Source organism: Triturus cristatus, chromosome 1_1 (genome assembly GCF_964204655.1).
Source record: "Triturus cristatus chromosome 1_1, aTriCri1.1, whole genome shotgun sequence".
In the NCBI taxonomy this organism is placed as follows: Eukaryota; Metazoa; Chordata; class Amphibia; order Caudata; family Salamandridae; genus Triturus; species Triturus cristatus.
In genome coordinates, this window is record NC_140579.1 from 1,303,457,697 (window position 1) to 1,303,481,206 (window position 23,510).

At 45.4% G+C, this 23,510-nt stretch overlaps 1 protein-coding gene across 1 annotated transcript in view; it reads left to right on the top strand.

Annotated features, from left to right (window-relative positions):
- The window catches only part of RSBN1 (round spermatid basic protein 1), a 355,192-nt gene that overhangs the window by 60,028 nt on the left and 271,654 nt on the right, over nt 1-23,510 (top strand).

The window sequence follows — 23,510 nt, forward strand, 5'->3', positions numbered from 1 at the left end:
TACATTAGGTTCCATTAGGACAAATCCTAGCACTTATACATACATGCTTCACCTACACCTTATGTAATATGCTTTTATTCATCTTATTAGCACTATAGTAGACATGTATCTATTTTTTACGATATTGGTGCTAGCGATTACATTTGTCTGCTCCTGTCTTTTGATTGTCGCAGCTAGCATGTTCATACTAGACTGACGCTTGACCAATAAATAATTATTGAAACCGTTCCAATCGTCATTCTAAGTATTCTGAGAAAAGCAAGCATGAGTGACTGAGCGAAAGATACCGATTTGTTTCCACTATACCTGAGGAATCCGGGTTGTCATGTTCAGTGGATGTCAGAAATTACACACACCACTGTAGAATATAGGGGGATGGTAGTAGCACCGTAAAGCTAGCTAGTCTTAACGGCTGACTTATCCTGTGGGGGTGTCCAGAGTCTGTCTGCACACCAAGCCCTCAGTTTAGGTCATCCAAAACGTGCAAGTCCTGGGGGGGTCCTGAAAACTACACTACATGGCGCTGGCAACGTTGGTTTGGTTCTTATATTAACAGTAAAATTTGAGTAGTTCAGGCGTGCTTTCTCTGACAGCCCTACTCACATTTTCCAGAGCCCTCTGAAGTGGGACGGTTAATCCGCCTCAGCTGAGCATGCACACCCTGTGTATTGGCTGAAAATTTTAAACGAGGATTAAAAGTTCCCTGCATCGTGCTAAACCCTACCTCTTAAAAACTTTACTTTCTTCTCTTTTCAAAAATGACTGAAACCGCAAATGGCGGTGGAGGTGAGGAAGGAGATGAGTTTAACATTTCAGAAAACTGCAGACAGACAGTAACTGTTAGACTTGGCATCTTTTGGCCTGTTTCCCCCGAGTTTTTGCTTTCTGCCCTCCCGGTTTTGGCTGTTTTTGCTGGTATAACGTTTCTGCACGCTTTTCGCACTGCTGATCGGTGGTAAAGCGCTGGTGCTCTTGTGGTAAATTGTGTTCTGATTGGATGTGTGACTTACTTGTCAGTCCCCATTAAATGGCACTGCGGGTGCCAGGGCTTGTGAGTCAACCGCTACTCGTGGGCCTGCAGCCTGGATTGTGCCACTCACGTACGTAGCCCGAAAAAGGTATAAGTGAATGAAGTTTGGTATGCCTGAACTCAGCATCTAAAGACACAGCCTTTAGCGAGGGTGCCCTTTTTATTCTGAGTTCATAGAGGCCACTTTTAGAAAGTGGGTATTATTTTGCTCGGTCATCCCATATGCCTCTGCTGGAATGTGGATTGCAAGTCTGGGTTTTGGAGGACAGAAGGCTGGGGGGGCCAGAGGGGGTCCAGATGGTCTGGATAGGTCAGGAAAGGGCTGCGATGGGGGAGGAATTTCCTTGCACCTCAAAGGGCCTGGTCTGCCTCTGACAAAGTCGTCTCCACCTCCTGCCAGGAATTCACGCCAGAGAAGGCCCAACTGGTTCTGGCCGGACACCGACACCCTCTGCCTGGCAGATCAAAGGATTTTTGTGTACAAATGCTGGGTCCCAGACCCCTGAATTTTAGAACTCACCTGGATCGAGAAGACTGCACAGGGGAAGCGCTGGAGAAACTGCTAAGAGGAACAACCGCTTTGCTGCGTGCTTTGCTGGGCTGACCTGCAGTGGCTGCTTCCGTCGTGGGCAGTGAAAGGCCTGGACTGGACTTTCTGCAACCGAATTGGTGGGACTCTCCAAGGGCTTGAGGTAGAGCTTGCCCCCTGTTCACGAAGTCTCAGGAACAGCAAAGACTTCAGGTTCTTCGACCCGCAGCACTGGGGACTGTGTGTTCTGTGCTGCAACCCGAAGAACACCACTCGACGTCTACGACGACCCTGCCGAACCTGTGCCCTGAAGGCACCGCAGAGGGCAACACTGCACCGCGACCCTGGTCTCACTGAGGACGCCTGCTGATGCCATCACCGAGCCGCTGCTCGCACCGCGACCTGTGGGCACCGCATTCCGCACCGCCTTGCTTCACGCTGAAGCTTTGGCACCACAGAAGGCACCGCCACCACGCCGCAACCCTGGTCTCACCGAGGACGCCTGCTGATGCCATCACGAACCACTGCTCGCACCGTGACCTGTGGGCCCGCACTCTGCACCGCCTCGCTACACCACGACGCCGTGACCTTCCTGACGCCGCTCGTAAGTTGCACGACGCACCGCCCTCATCCAACACCGCAGCCTTGGCCCACCGACGCCGGTGTCATTGACTCCAGTTCGTCAGCCGACGACAGCGCTCCAGCAACGACAACTCTGCTGCTTGCACCGTGACCTGCTAGCACCGTGACGAGCACCGCCTCCATCTCGCACCGCTACCCTGGTCTCACCGATGACGCCATCTGACGCCGCCACCGAGCCGCTGCTTGCCCCGTGACCTGGGGGCACCACACGCCGCACCGCTGCACTTTGCACCGCAGCACCCAACGCGTGTTGGCGCCAGCGCTCCTGATCCCATCAGAGAGGAGCTCGACCTGCAACGCGAGTGACTTCAAGGGCCCCATCGCCCTGCATCTCTGAAAGGTACTGTTAGCGTGTCTTCCCGACACCGTAGTTGGCCGCGACCCTGCGGTCAGCCAGAACTACTGTATTTGGATTTGTGTGCTCACGAAGCCGTGGCAGCCCGGACGGAGCTATCCACCCAAGGAACTCTTTCTAAAATCAACGTAGTTTTTGAACTGTGAACTTTTAAGTATAGTATTGTGGAGTTTTTTTATCGTTTTTGGTCTTGTTTTAATTATATAAAAATATTGGATATTTTTCTATACTGGTGTGGTGTCCTTTTGTAGTACGTACGCTGCATTACTGATGGTTATGTGCAAATGCTTTACACACTGCCTCTAAGATAACCTGGCTGCTCGTGCCAAGCTACCAAGGGGGTGAGCAGGGGTTATTTTAGACGTGTAACTCCCTTATCCTGACTAGAGTGGTGGTTTCTGCCTCGCTTAGGCACAAGTCTCAGCGAGCCAGAAATCCCATTTCTAACAGTAACTTTAAAAATATTAGAACATGGATTACCTGCAACAGGTGGCCATGTTACCTTCATGATTCGGGCACACGAGGTGTTCGGATCAGAGGTATTCTATTCCTTGGTGAAATTCCCACCTGCAGATCCACAGACACTATTTCACGAATACATTGAAGTGGATTCACCAGAAGAATACATGCCATACGAGGACATTGAAGTCCTGTTAACTTACCAGCAACATAAACTGGTTTAAAGTTGCCCTAAAACACACAAATTCATTTGTAAGACTAGGTCCGCTCAGCATAGGAGGAGCGACCTGGCCAGTCTTCGTGTGTCTATCTCGGGATGTGGAGTGTATGCCGCTACCAGTAGGGGAAGTGCGTACCCTATACAAAGAAATAGTCGTGCTATACAGGCATATTGTCCAGTCCGTCATGCGAACACTCGCACTACAGCCTGCGATAGCTGCTCTACCTGGATTAGTCCAGACCTAGCCCACACCAATAATTAGTCCACAAATGCTAAAGGCAATAATGGGTGTGTTCCCATCAAGAAAGGATCAAGTACCTTTCCGGATTGCTAAAAAAAAATAGCACAGTTGGAAGTAGTATTTCCCCTTACGGGTCCACAGGAAAAACACAGAATATTAACAATTTGCTTGCCAATGAGAATGGTTCCCTCAATTAACCAATCTTTGATGCAGTATACATTAGAATACACGGTACCCCAACCATATCAGTTATTTCTGATATATTGAAACAAATACAGAATGAGTACGGGCAGGACTTGCCCTGGACTTGGGGATGAAACTGATGGGTAATTCTGACTAAGTCTTCACAATTATGCTGAGCAACATTAAGGGGGAAGCAGCAGCAGTGGCTATGCGCCAATCCCTGAGGGAAACCGCTCCTGCAAATCAGAAGCTGGTATTACCAAAAATTATCGAAGACCCCTATGCTTCACTAGGCAGAGATAGTTTGGGAGCCAAACTCTGGAAACCACTAGTGGTGAGTAGTTCTGAAAAAGAGAACTCCAAGCAAGCACCCACTTTGTCTAAAAAGAAATGTGATAATCAAAATAATAATAACCGAAACACTTCACGATCAAGGGGTGGTTCTCCCCAATGGGAGTCCTCTGAAAAAAGGTACAACCTTAGGAATCGTGATAACATTCGGAAACCTGACACGTATCAGGATACTGATACACGTTCCTTTCGTTCCTTTCAGGGTCCATCAAAAAGCTCAGAGAGGCAAGAACGGTCAGAACAAAAAATTGAGGATCAACCAAAGATAAAAAGGGAAACACATCGCACTTCAGATTTGATTATCAAACAGGAAGAGCAACTTAAAGCAAAGACTCCATCCAAAAAGAACAAAGTAGTTGGCTTAAAAATTAGACATGCCCAGGTTACTGAGGACCCAGCTTCTGAACGGGAAATGGGCTCTTATGATGCTAGACAGCACAACAGAAGTAACAAAAGCTAGCCAGAACCTGAAGGAATTTCTGGTGACAGCAGTATTGAATGAATACATCACGGGGAAAACACTGGATACAAGAGTGAGTGTCCCACACAGTCACCATGAAATTAATCTCCAGATAAAGGGGGACATCTCAAGAAAAATTAAAGGTCTCTTTAGGGAAAATTTGACATTTGGATATGACATCCTGTTAGCAGAAAAAGAAGGGCCTCATGAATTCATTATGGACTGCCCAAAAGGTAGGTGAAAGCGTCATTTTTCCTGCTTTTTCCGATCTCGTTCCTGTTTACTTAAAACACTCATATGCACTGGAGTGGGAGCAACCGCAAGCTCCGGCATTATACCGCAACCATGTAGGGTGGGACGTGGAATCCAAAAACTACGAAATGCCATTAAAAACTACTCCAACTCCACAGAGACAGTACCCTATTAAAAATGAAGCGATAAAACAGGTCAGATTAATCTTAAACCATCTTGAATACCAAGGTGTGATTGAAACTTGCGCCTCCTCAATGAACAACCCGTTTCCCGTAATGAAACCTGACCACATATTGTTGGGTTTTAGATTACAGACACTTGAATACATGCACAAAAACATTTGCAGTTCAGAACGCACACATCGCCGCATTAATGAATAACATTTTGCGGAAGAAATACAAAACACTAGATATCTCGAATGCATTTTTCTGCCAAAATATAGCTCCAGAAAGCCGACATTTGACCGTATTTTCCGCTCTTGGCACTCGACGTTAGTTTTGTGGACTGCCCCAAGATCATAAGAACAGCCCCGGGTTATTCTCTGCTATGGTGTCAGAGCTATTACAAACTTATGATGAAGAGGCAGTGTCTTATGTAGATGATACTTATCTTACGGACGATGAATTACCTGATCACTTGTGCAGAGTGAACAACATAATTGTTGGTTTTGGCAATTTGGGCTACAAATTTAACTTCAAAAAATCAAAAATTTCCTATCTCAGCATCCTATTTTTGTGATATGAGCTGTCAAGTGAAGGCAAAAGCCTTGCTGCGAACTTCTTAGAAAAGTGTGCGCTACTACAGTCTCCAAAAACTGAAGGGTTTACAATCCATTTCAGGATTATTAAATTTCGGCAGAACATGCATTCCAGATTACGCAGAAAGAGTCGAACCTTTCTATGATTTATCCAGACCAGACTTCACAGCAAACAAGTGGACTCAAAAACATACAGACACTCTATGTTCAGTTCAGGCTGACATGATAGCTGCAAAACACTTGCAGACACGAGTAAACCTCTGCAACCTGGTAATACGGGTTGTCCACGGGTCATCAGGGTATACCTATATCACATCAAGTTCAATGAAAGTGAGACGGTCCCTATTGCATATAAATCTCATCTGTACACATATGCTGAAGATCGATTTTGCAGCAACAGAAAAAAATCTGACCGCAGTACAGACTGCTGTAGTGAGAGAAAGAGCACTAGCACAGGGGAAACTCCTTATTGTTGTGACCCCGATACCGACTTTAGAAGTAGTAACTAAAGCCAGCATTCCAAATGCAAAGGCACTGAATCTACGATGGATGCAGTGGGCTAATTCTCTCACTGCAACAGATGTAGAATATAAATACAATCCAAGACTTAGAACACAAGCGTTCCTGCAATACGAACAAGAATACTCTACCGAATGAAATCTTGCCTCTTGATCAGTACGAACACATCATTTATCCTGACTGTTTTGCGCAACCTACCATAGGAAGTAAACAGCAGCATAGCGCTGCATGCGCTATAGTGAAAGGTCGGATGAGGGACGGTTAATTCCACCCCAGCAATACCACTGCGCAATCTCTAGGAAATTGTCCGCGCAGCTGGCAGAACTGAAAACCCTGATACTGGCACTACAGTATACGGATCTGGAATCCCCCACACTGATTGTGTGCCTTTCATTTTACTGCTTGCAATCTTACAATGAATATCTTCACTACTGGGGCGAGAATGGGTTTAGAGATGCTAAGGGTGGCACGATAAAACATAAATTGTTAGGGGAACAAGTGGCAAAGCTGAAAGCATGTCTGCCACAGGCTCAAGTTATTCACACCTCGAGTCAACAGTGTGTTGGCATACACGTTGAAGGGAATTCACTGGCTGATGAAGCCGCCAAGGAGACAGTGTGGACTGCTGCCATTGCAGCAATCACCCGTTCACACACAAGAATAGACGGAGATATAACAGTAGCTATCAATGCCTCAAAGAACGGCTCACCCGTCCTACCAAAAGGCTTTCCACTCAAGTACTCCTACAAGTTAGATTCGCATAACACACCGTATGCTCAAATTCCAGGAGTGGGGGATAGAGTAATACCAAATAAAGATTGCAGATTAGATTTAATGCTAGTTGTACACCAGGGTCTGGGCTCAGCGCACGCAGGAGTCACTGCAACTATTTCATTATTAAAGCAGCGTTACTGGTTGCCGGGGCTGACAAAACAAACAGAGGACTATGACCTGACGTGTGGTATTTGCCAGCAGTTGAAGGGTTCCACCATTCACAGACCATCACAAACACCATTACTGATTTCAAACTGACCTCTTGCATGTGTCTATTTGGACCACTGCGGCCCCTTAAATTCTGACAGGGCTTACAAGTAAATCTTGGTGGCTGTGGATTCACGCTCTGGATTCCTATGGGTTTGACCCCTACGCTCAGCTGACACTCAAACTGTTATATAGGATTTGCAAATCTTCATTGGGATATACGCAATTGGCACGCTAAATTCCGATCGTGGTCCTGCGTTTAGTTCTAGGGCTTACAAGGAAGCCATGGAAAGTATGGGCGTGGCCTTGCAGTACTCTTTCCCCAATGCACCCCCCACCACCATTCCGAGGGAAATTCTGTGATGGAGAGGCAAAACCTGGACTTAAAGCAATCCTTAACAGAAAGGATATTAGGCGCGGGTGGTACAAGGGTCAATCACCTATATAGGTTCCAGAGAGCACTTAAAAACATGCCTAGAAAGTCCTTAGGAGGTCGTACCCCTTATGAAATCCTGTTTTGGACAAGAATGTGGGTACCTGATCTCGATTGTGCCAGCACAGTGGCGAATGCAAAACCATTTGAACTGAATGGCCGTTTGACTGTTTTACAGGAACTAAACAAAAACAAGAATTCCCTTTCTATGTGTTTAGACAAACTGATGATAAATCATACACCATTCATCCACGCATCCCAATATCACCAGAAAGTGCTGACCGTTTGCAAAAAGCCAATATATGGATGTTTATTCTGTAAAAATCAGTTAAAAAGTCATACAAAAAGTACATATAATGAAAACATAGATTACTTCTAGGCAAAATCACTCTCTAAATGGAGAGCCACATCAAAATTCATACACATTACTGCAAAAGTCACAGTAAATACACATGAGAGAGTATCATAGACATAACCATCTATTTGAGGGTATGCCCATCAAATGTAGGGCTCTCTCTGAGCCTTTAAATAAAATGCAGTCGTGTGTGTGTGTGTGTGTGTGTGTGTGTGTGTGTGTGTATGTATGTATGTATATATGTATGTATATATGTGTATGTATATATATATATATATATATATATATACTGAATTTTCTGTCACACGAGTTCTGGGATTGAACAATCTCCAAATTATTGATCCTTCTTACTGTGGTTACATAGGTAGACTTCTTCAAGTTAAAGTCAATGCCGGAACATTTCTACATTCAGCCTCACTTCGGTCGTCTTTCGTTTATTAATATTTATATATATTCTGCCACATGTATACAGAGATTCACATATTTTTAAGGGTTTAATACAAGTGATCCAGATTTGTTTTTACTACAAACTTGCACAGACCAATGCAACTGCGAAGAAAATTATGCTAACAAACACAAAGCTGATATATTTAGCACCTTTTTATCTCCCAAATGTCTATACTGGGTTTTGACTACTGGAGAGACACCATAAACACAAAATCTGTCTGGGGGCCAAGATAGTGGCAGGTTCAGGTTCAGGGAACTGAGGCTTCATTTAGAGCTTGCCTCATACCACTGCAGATCATTTTCCTGCAAAGAACTGCAACAGGCTTCCTGTTATGGGTTTGCTAAATCAATGACCTGAAAACACCAAGCATCCCTTCACCCACACCTATTAAAGGTTTCACAAATAACACACTAACAAGTGAAGGGACACATGGTGCTAGCACATACAAATCATCTCCCAATTGGAAGGGTTGGTTGATTTAGCCTGTAGACACAAATATGTGTAATGCAAGATTCAGGGGTACAACCGAAGGGTTCAGTATCCAAAGGCCCGACCCATGCTATGTATTTATAGACGACCCAGGGGTAGTGACTTCCTATAGTGTCGGGATATTGTGCCTAGATTGACTAAATACCTCAACACTTGCACAGGTGAAACAACACTTGTCCCTTTTGTCAGACAACCTGGATCTTGTGTATTTCTTGTTAAGTCCCAAGAAACCACGTAGGAAACACTTCTTGTATACCATCTACAATGAACTGTGGAAAATCTCCCAACAGGAACCTGGTGAGTGACTTTGTCAAATAGATAGAATTAACTTAGAAAATGCCTCAGCTGTGGTAGACAATTGCATGACCACACTCGTATTTATTCACTGGGCAACATGGTGTCCTCCGCTATCGACATAATGGAACAAGATCTGTCTATTCTACAACATAGACAATCACAGCTACGTGCTATTATCCTTTTAAGCTGGACACTTCAATCATTGTGTTCTGGCCACATTCCATGGTGAAACATTAAAGACACAAATCTGGTTTTGGCTCACAATTTAACCGACACAATTGACCATGGCTCGCAGAGATGCAAAGTACACCATGCTGCTCATTGTAAAAACTAGAGAAGTTACCTTTTACTGTAGCAGAGTCACCGTCTATGGAATGGTTAATCCATGGCTATATCACACTGCCAAGCACGACATTCCAATTCTAGTACTGCCTGAAATATTACCCAGTAGGCAGTTAGGAAGTGTTGGGCGAAGGGTACATACGAGAAACCTGAGAGTTACCGTACACATATAGGTGCAGGAACTAGGAGAAGGAAGTTTTCTTGAGTGATTCAAACTGCAAAAAAAGCCTTAAGTGAGTCTTAAGTGTGTAAAGAAATATCGCTGCATGGTTTTTGTAATGCGTCAATAGCGACCTTGTCCTGCTACCTGAAGGGTTCTCCAGCTGCCGCGATTCATCTGGTTTTCGAGTTACTTTCAAATGGGAGGTACTTGATGCTGAATGACCAAGACTGCTTTGGTATGACGCCCGGCATTGCTTATCTGGTGACCATCAACTCCAGGGTTATTTGTTGTAAACAAGTATTGTTTCCCCCAGATCGCACATTTAGGGAGGCACCACTGTGGCCTTCACTTAATGTATCCAACATAGGGTTTGATTTTCTGAGCAGACTTAAAGCCATGCTGTTTCAGCATAATGTGGCCTTAACTTCAGCCCAATAGACTTTTGATCTCCAAGTGGCAAGGTCTTCGGCAGAGATAAAAGCGTTGATCCTTACAAACTTCCCTCTCCATTTCGGGAAAATGGTCCATCTTTTCTTTAACTTGTCTGATAAGAGTGGTATCGGCACTTATTTAGGAGCATTGTATCAGGTCTGTTAACCACCTTTCAAACCATTTTCGGAGTGAATCCATCTTTCATACACCCCGTACTTGGAAGCGTTGTTGGAGGGCTTACGTTGGTCCTGCTTTCGGTAGCGGGCATCCTAATTTTACTTGTATTGCTTCGCAATCGATTTCAGCATCAGTCAAGACATGGAGAGAGCACTGCTGGAGCAACGTTGTCGTTAACGATTGGTGTTCTTAATGGGGTTACCTCAGCTTCAAGAGCTGAGTGAGCATTGGTTTCTGTCTTTCAGACCGGCCTGGCTTCCTACCAGTATTCCACTGCCTCTTGCGGATTCGGACGCGTGTCGGACCTCTGTCTGACACTTCCATCGGTTGCGCCGCCGGACATAGACATGCTCCTGGCGCCTTTACGGACCCATGTGCACAGTTGTCCACAACGTATTCCCATGTTGATGATGGCGTTCCTAGAGCCTCCAAGGAACTCTTCAGTGTAGGAGAGTAGGATCGCCTCTTATGGTTACCCCCCTTTTTGCTGATGTATCACTGTTTTTGACTTAGACTGGGGTACTGAATAGCAGGATCCCAGTCAGTCTATCTTCTTTCTCCTCTAAATTGATTGTGTGTACTTTAGGTACACTCCAGATTGGATTCAGGGGTACCCTTATCAGTCCCTAGTATATGGTACACCATGTACCCAGGGCATAGGTACCCCAGAGGCCTCCCAAGGGCTGAAGCATGTATTGTGCCACCCCTGAGAGTCTATTCAAAATGACACCACAGGTCTGCTACTGCAGCCTGTGTAAGGAGGTGCATGCACCCCTTACTTAGATATAGGTAACCTATCTCTATTCTAAATCACTGCACATTTAAACCTATCAGTCCCCCCTATGGAAGGCCTTCTCAATCCTGAAGGCAGGGTGCTTGGTTTTGTGTGAGAGGGTGCCCCTGCATGAGCAGAGCCCCTCTGCAGCCTTCGGAACCTATTTTCCGGGGTTGTCTGTGATGCAGCCAACCATATATATTTAAGTGCATTATAACCTTGCGGTAAATGCTAACTTTAAAACTGCTGCTTAGAAACGTGTCACGTTTGGTGTCAAACACCTTGGAATCAAACCTCCCTGCCAGTAACTGGCGGGGAGGTATGATTCCACCCATCTAGAGGGACTTATGTGAAACACCGGTACACCCGGTACCAGCTTTCTCGACCTGGGCATCACCAAATGGATGCTGCCAGTCACAGACACGAGTCTGCCCTCCTGCAGCTGAGCCAAGCTCGAGCAGAGGAAGGCCTGACAGTAGGTTTCCTGTCACTGGAAGGGGTGACCACCTCCCAGACAGGCGTTAGTGTATTGGGGCTGAGTGTGTGCACTCTTAAAGTGCCAGAAAGTCTGCACTGGGGGCACATTTGGTGTCCCCATGTATAGTCTAGCTCAAACCAGTTGCGGGAGCCATTTGCTCCTGCAGTGGCGCGAAACTGGACAAAAGACATGGGTGTAGCCACCCCTCTGTCCTACCCCTCCCCTAGGAGGGTCCCCAGAGTTAGTCCAACCCCTTCCCTGGGTATAAAGTGGGAAACCTGACTACAGGACTTTGGATTTTACCTGAACTAAACTCTGGAAGCAGAAACCAACTACTTCGACGGTCTACACTTCGCAGGATGACAGAAGAATCTCCCTTGGAGTAACGGTGTTACTCCACTGCAGCTCCAGGCACCTAAACGCATCTGACAGGTTTGCATCTCCTGAGCTCCTGAGGACTCCGAAGATTTCTGCAACACAGGAAGTGAGTTCCCGAGCGTCTCTTGAGGTCAATCTGCTCTCTCAGCAATCCTGAGACCAGTATCCCACGTGTGGACCGTGCAACCCGAACCCCTGTGCACCGTGGACTTTTGCAGCAGCTTATGCTTTTTGGCGATCCCGGAGGCTGTGCTTTGGACTACGTGTAGTCCTGACCCCGAGCAGTATTTCCACGGAAGATCTCCGGCCTCCACTCCACGAGTGCTCTGCGGGCTGGTGCTTTCTGATTCCACTCGAGGTCCCTTCGCGATCCCTGGTCCATTGGCCTGTGGGTCCTGGCGAGGGTCACGCTGATTTTCCTTGGGCTTCCCTAGTTGCTCCTGACGTGCCCTGACTCCCCATAGCTTGGAGAGTCTCCTGGACCTTTCTGGTCCTCATCGTAACCAGTTTCCTCTGCCCGCGTGGGGTGCCTTTGCCAAGGTTTGTTTGTGTTCGATCCGGACACTGACCCCTCAGCACTCCGACCTCCTACGTGGGCCAGCTCACCTCCGGACTTTGGTCGTCGTCTCCTGGTCCCCGTGGCTGCAGAGTCAAGCATCCTATCTTCACACCTGAAGCACCCAACATCGGTGGGCATTCACCAATCGAGCCCCTGGTCACCCTGAAGTGACCCAGACTCTGCCCCCTCTGCTTTCAGGTTCTTCTCCCCTCTGATCCAGGCTTGGATTCCACCGGACACTTTTCATCTTCCCGGCAGCAGCACTTATTCGCATCACGCCATTGAAAACGATGAGGGTTTCCGACACCAATTGACCCCTATGCAACTGGCTCCTCTGGGATAGGTAACACGGGTACCTCGGTACTTACAAGGGTGCCGGCCTTAGAGCCTTCTATGTTCCAAAGGGTTTGCTTGAAGTCTTCTCCGAAGTGTCTTTAAACTGTAATTTTCCAACTGTGACTTTCCATAGAGTTGTACGGAGCACACGTCTGTGTTCCTACACTGCACCCGTGCTCCGTGGGCTCCCTGTGTCACTCTATTGGGTAGTTCCTTGGGGTCCCAGAGATTCTACGTGCTCTAGGCACTGTGTCTAGTGAAGTCGTTGTTATACCATTTTTTTAGTATATGATTCAGTCTCCCCCTGTGCTATTTACTGTCGTCCTGTTGATTAAGTATTGTGTGTTTTGTGCTCTAATCTCGTATAGAGATTAGTAGAAAGTGTTAAATACATATATTTTATTTAACACTTGTGTGGTTCTCCTTTGGTTTGGTTACTCAGGAGGTTCTGATCTAGCAAAACAAGCTGCTTTACATTCCTTCAAGACTTGGCCTGAAGGCTGCTCTCCATAGCTACCACTAGGATAGTTTCAGAAAGGTTATCTTTAACGTAATCACCATAAGGGTCGTTTTGGACTGGTGCAAGGTGCCCACTTTAATTAGTGGACAGCATATACCAGGTCAGCTTCTCACATTCAGCTCCTGCAGCTCTGCAACGTATGTGCAGGCATCAGTCTCGGGCACGCAGGCATCTACTTCTTCCCCGGCGGCTGCCGTGGGAAACAACGATGATGACCACCTCAACTCCCTTGATATCATACTGTAGGGACTGCCGCTTGCAGATGCTATGTACAGTGATTTTGAGTCTTCAGCGCAGGATTCTTAAACAATCTGGCCTTTCCTGTGCTGGGAACCGTTTTGACAATTTTTAAACATGTACCAAATTGAAGGTCGAACAAACTTTGTTTTTCTTCTCTGCTCTATATGAGCATAGTGGCTTTCAAGGTGTTCAGAAAAACAATGACATTGTACTCAAAATATAAAGGACCTTTTTTAAATGCTTTTTAGGGAAGAATACCCTGTTATAGTCCTTGCTTTTATGGAAATGTTTAGGTGCTTTTTAGTATGCTTTTAATATAAAGGATTTTTTTATTATGCCTTCTTTAGCATTTACTATCATTACCTAGCTGACCTTGTTGACCTTTTGATGAGCAATGGGTGTCATGTCCTTTAGGTTAGTCCCATCATGTACATACCTAGTAGCTTACTTCTGTCTCTTCGACAACCAGACTCTCGGTACCATATCTTAATCCCTGTACCTGACGTACATAAACCTGTCCCCAGGCACCGTAGATTTATTCTGTACAAGGGTCACCACTTTTTTTCATCCATGGCCAACAGCCAGCTGTGCATGATCATGTTTGTTTAGAAAAGGATTAGCAGGTGATTAGCGAATATGTTCAAAACATATCGATTCTAGAAAAACCCCGGAGTGACCACTTTACTAGAAAAGACCCTCACTCCCCCTTAGAGAGACAGAGGAGAATTCTTTCCTGGCTGGACCGAGACGCTGCAGGGTGATCCTTTGACAGGCAGAGACCTGACATCCCTTGCAGGGTGCAATCCTCGACGCAGAGACAGGGTCCTTCATTCAGAACCATCAGGTGAGTGGTTAGCACTTCCCCTGGAAATTCTTGGCTACATTAGGTTCCATTAGGACCTATCCTAGCACTTACACATACATGCTTCACCTACACCTCTAGGCTAGGCACAGTTAGGTAGGCTACGCATCGTAGGAATACGCCTATGCTATTTTATGTAATATGCTTTTATTCATCTTGTTAGCACTATGGTAGAAATGTATCTACTTTTTACGATATTGGTACTAGAGATTACATTTGTCTGCTCCTGTCTTTTGATTGTTGCAGCTAACATATTTGATACTAGACTGATGCTTGACCAATATATAATTATTGAAACTGTTCCAATCGCCATGCTACGTATTCTGAGAAAAGCAAGCATGAGTAACTGAGCGAAAGATACCGTATTGTTTCCACGATACCGGAGGAATCCGGGTTGTCCTGTTCAGTGGTTGCCAGAAACTACACACACCACTTTAGAATACAGGGTGATGGTAGTGGCACCTTAGAGCTAGCTGGTCTAACGGCTGACTCATCCTGTGGGGGTGTCCAAGAGTCTGTCTGCACACCAAGCCCTCCGTTTAGGTCATCCAAAACACGCAGGTCCTGGGGGGTTCTAGGAACTACACGACAGGCCAACAGACTACTCGCGGAAGTCCTGGATTGTGCTAGGGATAAATATAGACGTTTGTGCTTGGTGAATTGTTTGTGCTTTATAAACTGCTCATGTTCGTGAGCCTGTATGCCCCAGTAGAAGATCATGCTAGTCCTCATGAGGAACTTTTTCAGTCACTATTGCAAGTCCCGGGTGAGATTATTATGGGAGGGGATCTTAATTCTTTGCAGAGCCCTAGAATAGATTCCTCCGTAAAATTGAAAAAGCAGTTCAAGTCTAAAGTTGCAAAGGTTTTACAGAATTATCGAAAAACCCTGGCACTAAATGATCCTTGGAGGGAGGTCTTTTCGACAAATGGAATATACATGTTTTCTGGACGATCCCATGGTTGTTCTTGTGTTGATTTCCTTTTTTTTACTTTTACTTTTGAAAGCCCTAACTTTTAAGGGCCAGCGGATGCTCCCTAATGATCATGCATTTTTTTTGCCTGGATGTATTGGTGGAGAAAGGTACCCCGTGAATCAGGAGATGGGTTTTTAATAAACAGTACTTACAGGAGGAAGGATGGGTCTGGATATGTAAAGAGGAGATAAAGGAATTTCTGGTTCTGTTTGCACATTGTGAAAAGCCACACAGCATCCTTTCATAGGTTTTTCTACATCCCGACTCCGTGTCGGCAAGGACCCTGCCCTGTGTGATGCCGGTTTGTTCTCCCTTACCTACAGCCTATCCCTTTACTGATGTCATGGAGGATGGCATGGCTGCAGTTGGTCAAGAGTTGGAGGCAAAATAAATAAGTGTACAAATCCATGTACACCAGGACTCCTCTCCAGTTCTCATTTGCACTAAATGTTCCTCTTTAGCAACCTCATCAAACACTCAGTGCCCTTATTTCACACACACTACCTGAAAGGAATCTCTTTAATAAATTTATGCTACGAAACGTCTGCAGAGCCGTACAGTGCACAAAGACCTAAAGTCCAGAGGGTTTGTTAGAGAGTTCTCTTCTTTAATATGAATAGACGGCAAGGAGGCTCCTTGGGTTGTACAGCTGCTGCTGGAATATGATCCGTAAGTCACACATTTGAATACCGCCAAGTCCACTCTGGCTTCCTTCCTTTCACATTCATTACTTTAAGTATCATGCTTTCGTAATTGTGACACGTTTTATTTGATGCACTTAATATCTGCAGACGTGTTTTAAAGCCATGTATAAAAACGGTACCCCAGCTCTGTAAGGGCATCTAGCTGCCAAATGACCCCTATGTCCTTTGTGACATGTTCCGCCTTCCTTGGGTTTTTAGCTGATGGCAAAAGGTGGGCAAAGAGTGAGAGTGAGCATATTACACCAAAGGTATAGAATTCATCTGAGGCGGCGACAATGTTTTTCTTATTAAAAAAAGCACTTTGTAAAGGGGACATTTAGTCTTTAAGCTCGTTAATTTCTTACCATTGGTTGAGTTAATTGTCACTCTTAATTTCTTCCTTTTTATTGGTGAGCGCACATCGGCTTCTCTTCATCTCCTTGTGTTTGTTTTCTAAGGCAATATGACCTGTAATAAAACAGTACTTTGATTTGCTGAGAATGTAACAGTTTTGGTCACACCATGGTGATTTTATAGTTTTAACGATTTAATATTCAAGAATAGTGTGTGTGTATATACTATAAATCCCTGGTTTCTCAAAAATCATAAAATCAAAAGCACAATGATTAAGGAAACAAATGTTCTTTCGTGAGAACGTAGGGACGGTGGAGTCCACACAAACACTGTGGGAAGCCTTTAAAACAGTGATCCATGTCCATGCACTTTCCCATAGCAGGGACACTCTAGGAGAAGGCCGTCCAGCTGGTAAAGTTGGAGGAGACAATACTTCAACTGGAGGTGAGGCTGGGAGGAGAAGACGAGACAACAGTTGAACATATGCTGGAGATTAAGACCATGGAGTACAAAGACTTTGCCACGGAAGCAGCCCCTGGGCATTATATGGCCATGCTGAGTAAAATATATGACATAGGGGATAAAACTGGCAAACTATTGGTGTGATTGGACAGAAGGGAACAAGCCAACAGACTATTGATGGAGCTGACGACGGAGAACGGAGATCACTTGACAGAACCGCAAGACATAGCGCAAGGGTTTGCTGACTATTTTCATAACATACACACGTCACATACGACATCCACAGAAGAGGGCGCTAACGCCCTGCTGGCTCCTCTAGATTAGATGAGGCACTCGCACCTATTGAGATCGAACAGGCGATTCGGGAGCTACAATCTGGAAAGGTGATGGGTCCCAACGGGCTACCCATTGAATTATATAAACTAGCACCCAGTACGATAGCGCCACATCTCACTAATATGTTTCTGGAGAGCCTGGACCAGGGGACGCTCCCGAAGGACCAGAGACTGGCCACAATAGTGGTTATCCTTAAAAGTGGCAGGCCCAGAGACAGATGCTCTTCGTATAGGCCGATATCACTGTTCAACCCAGAAGCTAAAATCCTAGCCAAATTATTAGCTACCCGTCTCCTAGAAGTAATTGCAAAACTTTTACATCTGGACCAATCCGGCTTTATGCAGTCTAGAAACACCTCGCTCAATCTCCACCTTCTTTATGGGGTATGGGCCGAGTCGAGACACTGAGGGAGAAAGCAGTAGTAATATCCTTGGATGCCACTATGGCTTATGATACAATCTAATGGCCCTATATGCTAGCGGTCCCTAAAAATCTGGGCTTCGGCCCAAACTTTTTGGGCTATGTGAGACTCCTGCGCAATAAGCCGCTGGCACAAGAAGTGGTAAACAGAAAGTCAGACGTTTGAGCTCGCAAGAGGAACCAGACACGGATGTTCTCTCTCCCCACTGCTCTTTTCCCTCCTGCTTGAGCCCCTTGCATTATGGATCAGGAAAGACCCAGTCATGAGGGGACTGCGGTGAGTTAGAGGGTTGGGAGGACCGGATCTCCCTGTACGCCGACGATATATTGCTATACCTGGCATCACCAAAAGCCTCAATCAATAGAGTGCTACACATCTTTATGAACTTTGGCAAGTATTCTGTTTATTGGATAAACTGATCGAAATCGGCAATTTATGTCTTATCGGGAGACTTTCCTGTTCTGCCCAGAGGATACGAGATACAGTAGACAAAAGAAGGCTTTAAATATCTGGGTGTCTTAGTTACCAGGGATCCAGCTCTTTATGACGAGCACAACATCCTCTCCCCCCCCCCCCCCCCCCATTGTCTTTACAAGGACGAGCTACTTTGTTCAAAATGATGGCATTGCTTTGATTCTTGTACATATTGCAGAACTCTCCGAGCCCATTACATGCAGAATTCTTTGAGAATATTGAGGATGCGCAGAGGGAACTGCTATGGGAAGGGAAACCACAGTGGATAGCGACACGACAGCTGATGAGAGGGTGGTATGATGGTGGCATAGGGCTCCCAGACATCAAAAAATACTATTGGGCGGCTCAACTCACAGCAATCAATCACTGCATATACAGAACTAATGATGATTCCGGCTATAGGATTGATAGATGGCTCCTTCCTGACGGGACACTACACCCGGGTCCTATACACAAACTCTGAAAAACTAAAGTTAATGGGTCCAACCAAACCTGCAGTTCAAATATAGCACACTGTAAATAAGAGCATGGGATGGGTGGGGAAAATAACGCAGGCAACCCCTTTATGGGATACAGAAAAATTTGTCAACTTGAGAAAATCCAAGGGATTCATGGCTTGGGACTTGATCGGCATTTCGCATGTGGGCGACCTGTGGGAAAAGGGGGAGGTGATTCCATTTGCTCAGCTACAAAAAGAATAAGATCTGGCGGAGACAGAAAAATTCAGATATCTGCAAACTGTCATCCCGTGGGGTCACCAGCTTCCTGAGTCCTCCCCACTTGAAGATAGGATTCTAGAAGAGTATATGCCCAGAAAAGCAATCTCATTGGTATATAGGAAATTAATAAATATTTTGCCCGATCCCCTTTTGCAACTTCGAAATCACTGGGAAAAAGATTAAATGGAAATGGAGGATGAAGAATGGCAAGAAGCTCTGTCGTCCCCTAGAGAGGTTGCACTCTCATCAAAGGTGCAACTAAAAATATTACACAGAATATATTTGGCAAACTCTGTTCTCGTGCTGATGCGGTATAGGGAGAATCCCAGATGTAACCATGGGTGCAACCAAGAAGGGACCTTTATACATACCATTTGGAACTGTGTGTATATACAGTGGTATTGGGCAAAGGTAATTCAATGCATGGCAAATGTACAGTGTATGCAAATGGAGCCCAAGATAAAACTATGTATTCTGAATGTGTGGGACCCTACATATTTAACAGTAAAAGAGAGAACCTGGGTGACATTGGGATTGATGATTGCTAAGAGAAATATTGCCAGACTATGGGGAGCATATGAAACACCTACACTGAACACATGGAAAAAAGACATGGACGGGTACATAGTAATGGAAAAGACGGTGTATGTGTCATGTGGCTGTCCTGAGAAGTGGTCACATATTTGGGGTAAATGGAACGATTACAGAGGGACTATTTGCGAACCCCCCCAAGTAACTAGACACCCAGTACTTGAGGAAGAGTTACACAGATGAGGGAAGCATTTCTAAGTAATAGACACAAATGTACAAATAAGTTTGAATGTACCATAGTGATATTGTAATGTTTGATATGTACTTATAACTATTGAAGATGTCAACAATAAAAAGAATTCTAAATAAAAAAAGAATAGTGTATATAAACATTCAATTTTGGGGGTGAGCCAGAACTTTTCCTGAAGACTTTCTGATGCTACTAGGGATGCTGTCCATTAATCTATTGATTTTGCTGAGAACTTGGGACTTTGAATTATTTTGATTCTGCACATTTTCCTCTAATGCTCTTTTTGATGAGTGTTTTCATGGTAATGACTACACATTTGCATTTACCAACTCTGTACCACACCTTATGAATTTTCAATAAATCCTTTACATTTGTTCTTCTGCTCTAGAACTCTTTTAGTCTATCACTACTTAATTGACTGCATTTTGACCTGTTGAGAGGTGCCTTGTCTCACCTCTGAACCCACGTCATCCTCACCTCTCTTTACTGCTACCCGCCACTGAGCCCTCAAGTAGCCCTCATCTCTCTTTACATCTACCCACCCTGAACCTTCAAGCTACCCTCACCTCCCTTGAGACAGCGCATGTACTGTTGCTTGAGTCATTTTGTTTACTTATGTGGGCTTCAGGCCCACCCATTGCTTACCATTGGTTGGCTTCATTATCACTGTTATTTCTTTGCTTCTCTTTGGTCAGCAAGTGCCTACTTTGATTACTCTTAGGGTCCCTATCCTGGCCCAAATACTGTTTTCCTTGCCTCTTGTTCTTCCAATGCTAACTGCTATCGGAGGTACTTGTTTTTTTAGGTCTCGCCTGAGCCAGCGCATGCACTGCTCTGCGAGACATTTAGTAAGTAAGTTTGAAAGTGCTACCACAGGCTTTTTCTGGCCTCAAGCTTGCGGTTACGCGCTCAGCCACCATCTGTCTTTCCTCGTCACGAGTCATTAAGTGCATTGCGATCACTTTCACTTTCGCGGCCGCGTCACTTTCACGGCCGCGCGGCCAATGCTTGTTTACGTTATTTCTGCGCCTTTCCTGCGTAAGTATTTTTCCGTGGCCTATACCATAGGATTTCAATCGAGGCTCAGAGCCACGTTTGCGCGATCAGATCGTGAGCAGAATGACCCCTCGGCGGCACGGCATGGATCATCAAGGTGCACAAACGTTCTTCATACAGGTGTTGTTCGGTTTCAGTTCTTAGAAAATCGCAGCGTTTCCATTTTACTCGTTAATATCTGTGTTTTGTGTGCGTTTTGTTCCGTATGAAGCCGATGTTTAGGACAGCATTCCTAAAATTCCTGTATTTGACTGTTTATTCTCTTAAAAATGTGACAATCCTCGCAGGATCAATCCCACAGACATACCCCCACCCCACCCCCAATGTTTGGTAGTGATTCACTGTCCAGCTGCAGTCACATGTTCGGCCGTAGCACATTTTATGAAGGTACCATGAATGGATCAAGCGGGATCTATTACAGAAGCCTAAAGGAGCCGAGGCATCTTGGGTTATGAAGTGCTGCAGTGCAGCATCCCTAGTGCCTGCAGTATGTTGCGTAATGGGCAGTCCAAAGGCTTGTCTTCCTAAGCCTGTTCGCGAGCACAAGGGTTGTTTGTAGTGTTGTGCTGCCTGTGCTGTACTTCTGTGTTAGTGTGTGCATGTTTGGAAAACGTCCACTACTGCTTCCTGTGTCGCAGTGACAAAGAGCTAAGTGTGTGTTACACAGCTCCTGCCAGTGCTATGCGTGAGGGGCTCTTGCACCGTGATGCCTGTGTTGCGTGGATACGAGACTTCGTGCTGCTGCATCACCTGGCCCTGGGGTTGTAGCCTGCACTGATGCTGTCCATACTGAAACAGTTTCTCGAGTGTAGAAGAACGGGGGAAGAAGCCTACACTACACGGTCCTTGCTGTACCAGTTCCGTAAACAAAGCTGTCCCCATCCCGGTCCATGCGGACCATGCGATTTCTGTAAGCATGAGGGGAGGTAGCACAGTAGCTTCTGTGCCTCATGTTGTGTGTGCGCCTAACAAAGCTCGCCTGCTGCAGGACTCTGCTGATTCTGTAAGCGCCATAGCAATACTGAAATAAAATATTTAATGTTATCTCATATGACGCACTTCTACCATTGGTGTTTATTCTCGTTTTATTTGTGGGGTCTTATGACGTGTTTATGCACCTAAATATCCGTTTGTAAGAGATATGCAGTCCTTGGATCAATAAGAAGCATGCCTGCCTGGTCCCTATTGCAGGAATGCGCAGTTTGCACATTGCTGACAGTCACACTACCACCTGCATGACCTCCTGCGCTTAAGAAAATGCATGAGAATGCAACGTTCATCTAAAGGCATACTTTTGAGTAGGTGGAATGTGTGGGCTGTGTTGTAAGACGACACGCTGGCATATCTGGATGGCCTTTACTATTGTGATAGTTAGAAACATGTGTAGTGTAGGTGCATCCAAGGTTCACTGTTGTCGGTTGACTAATGAACAGTGATTGCCATCACTTTCCATACCCTCTTTATTGGTTGCTAGCAAGTGTGTGTCTGGATGGCTCGTTTGCTTGTAAGCCATTATGTGGTGCAACCCTAACCACAGAGGTAGAGAAATGCGTTACACGTTCACACCAAAAAGCAGCGCCCTGCAGACAGCGGCATTAGTAGTACTTGCACAAATTTTCAAAGTCGAAGATATTTTTACGTTCTGGAGTAGATTGTGGAAACAATGCCAACGCTACCCGTACTGTAGCTGTTGTGTGTACGGATGTACCAGTTCCAAATGTTGTACTGTGTGTGTGTACATACACATACATGGATGTGTACTACTGCTGCCTTCGATGTTGCACCAGTTCTGCCTGAGGGAATCTAGTGTTGTTGTGTAGTTCCTGTTATGTAAGAAAAACTTTGCACTGCAGTTGTCCATAGTAGGCATGGGTGGTAAATTCCGTTCCGCTCGCGGAATTTGGGTAATTTCGCATTCCGCGGAGAACGTGGAATTGCCCAAAATTCTGCGTTCCGCGGCTTCACGGAATTTTTTTGCTTGTTCGCGTTCTCAAAATGTGTGTTCGTGAGATATTTCCCCCTGGGCATGCAAACAGCGTTCGCGAACAGGAAAAAAGCATCGCGAACAAGCAATTCCGCGGGTTTGCGGAATTTCTGCATGCTCACGGAGATTTTTTACGGTTTCGCGGAGCTTTGCGGACCGCGACTACGCAAATTCCACCCACCTCTAGTCTATAGCATGCCCCTTCTGTGTGTAATGCAAAAGTAACTTGACTTTCTCAATGCTCGTTCTAAATGCACCCCAAATATTGCATTGTTGAAAAATTGAAGTTGCTGTGAATTGATAAATGGTTTTTATGTGTGACTAAGGTCATATTAATTTTGTAATTTCTCGAAATATTACATACTGTCATTTTAAGAAGTTAGAAAGATACCATATTGGATTGATGAGGCGACTGCCAATCAAGTCGTGGGTCCTGCAGGACCCGCCAATCTGATTTCTTTTTTTTTTTTGTTCTCTTTTCCTGTGGGACTCCCATAGGAATCCTGTGGCAAGATATATTTATAAACTTTGAACCTCAATTTCTCAAAAATAGTTGACCGATTTACACCCAATTACAAAAAAGCACGCTTTCTGGGTGAAGATCTAGCCTTTAGACAGTATTATTGTTCTGTGCAGGCATTTTTAGATTTCGCCTGCACCGCACCTGCAATCTTGTATTTAAAAAGAAATCTTAAAAGGGTCTTTGAGCTCGCCCATCACTACCTTTATTTAACATTGGCTGGCTCCCCAGGTGACTCCCATGTGGCTCTCGTTCCCTTGCTTACTATTAGTCAGCACCTCCTCCTCGCCTTAGTCTTCCTCCTGGGCTTTTGAGTCTTCGTCCTGCTGTGGACCCTGAATCACATACTGCTTCAGTTGGCCAGTGTCCTTCAACTGCAGGCTCCTACAGTGCAGGCACTCCTCTTTTTTTTCTTTTTCTTTTCTACATGCACTCTTTGAGAGCATATCTCTGCAGTCCCGCTCTTTCACTATGCTTAAAG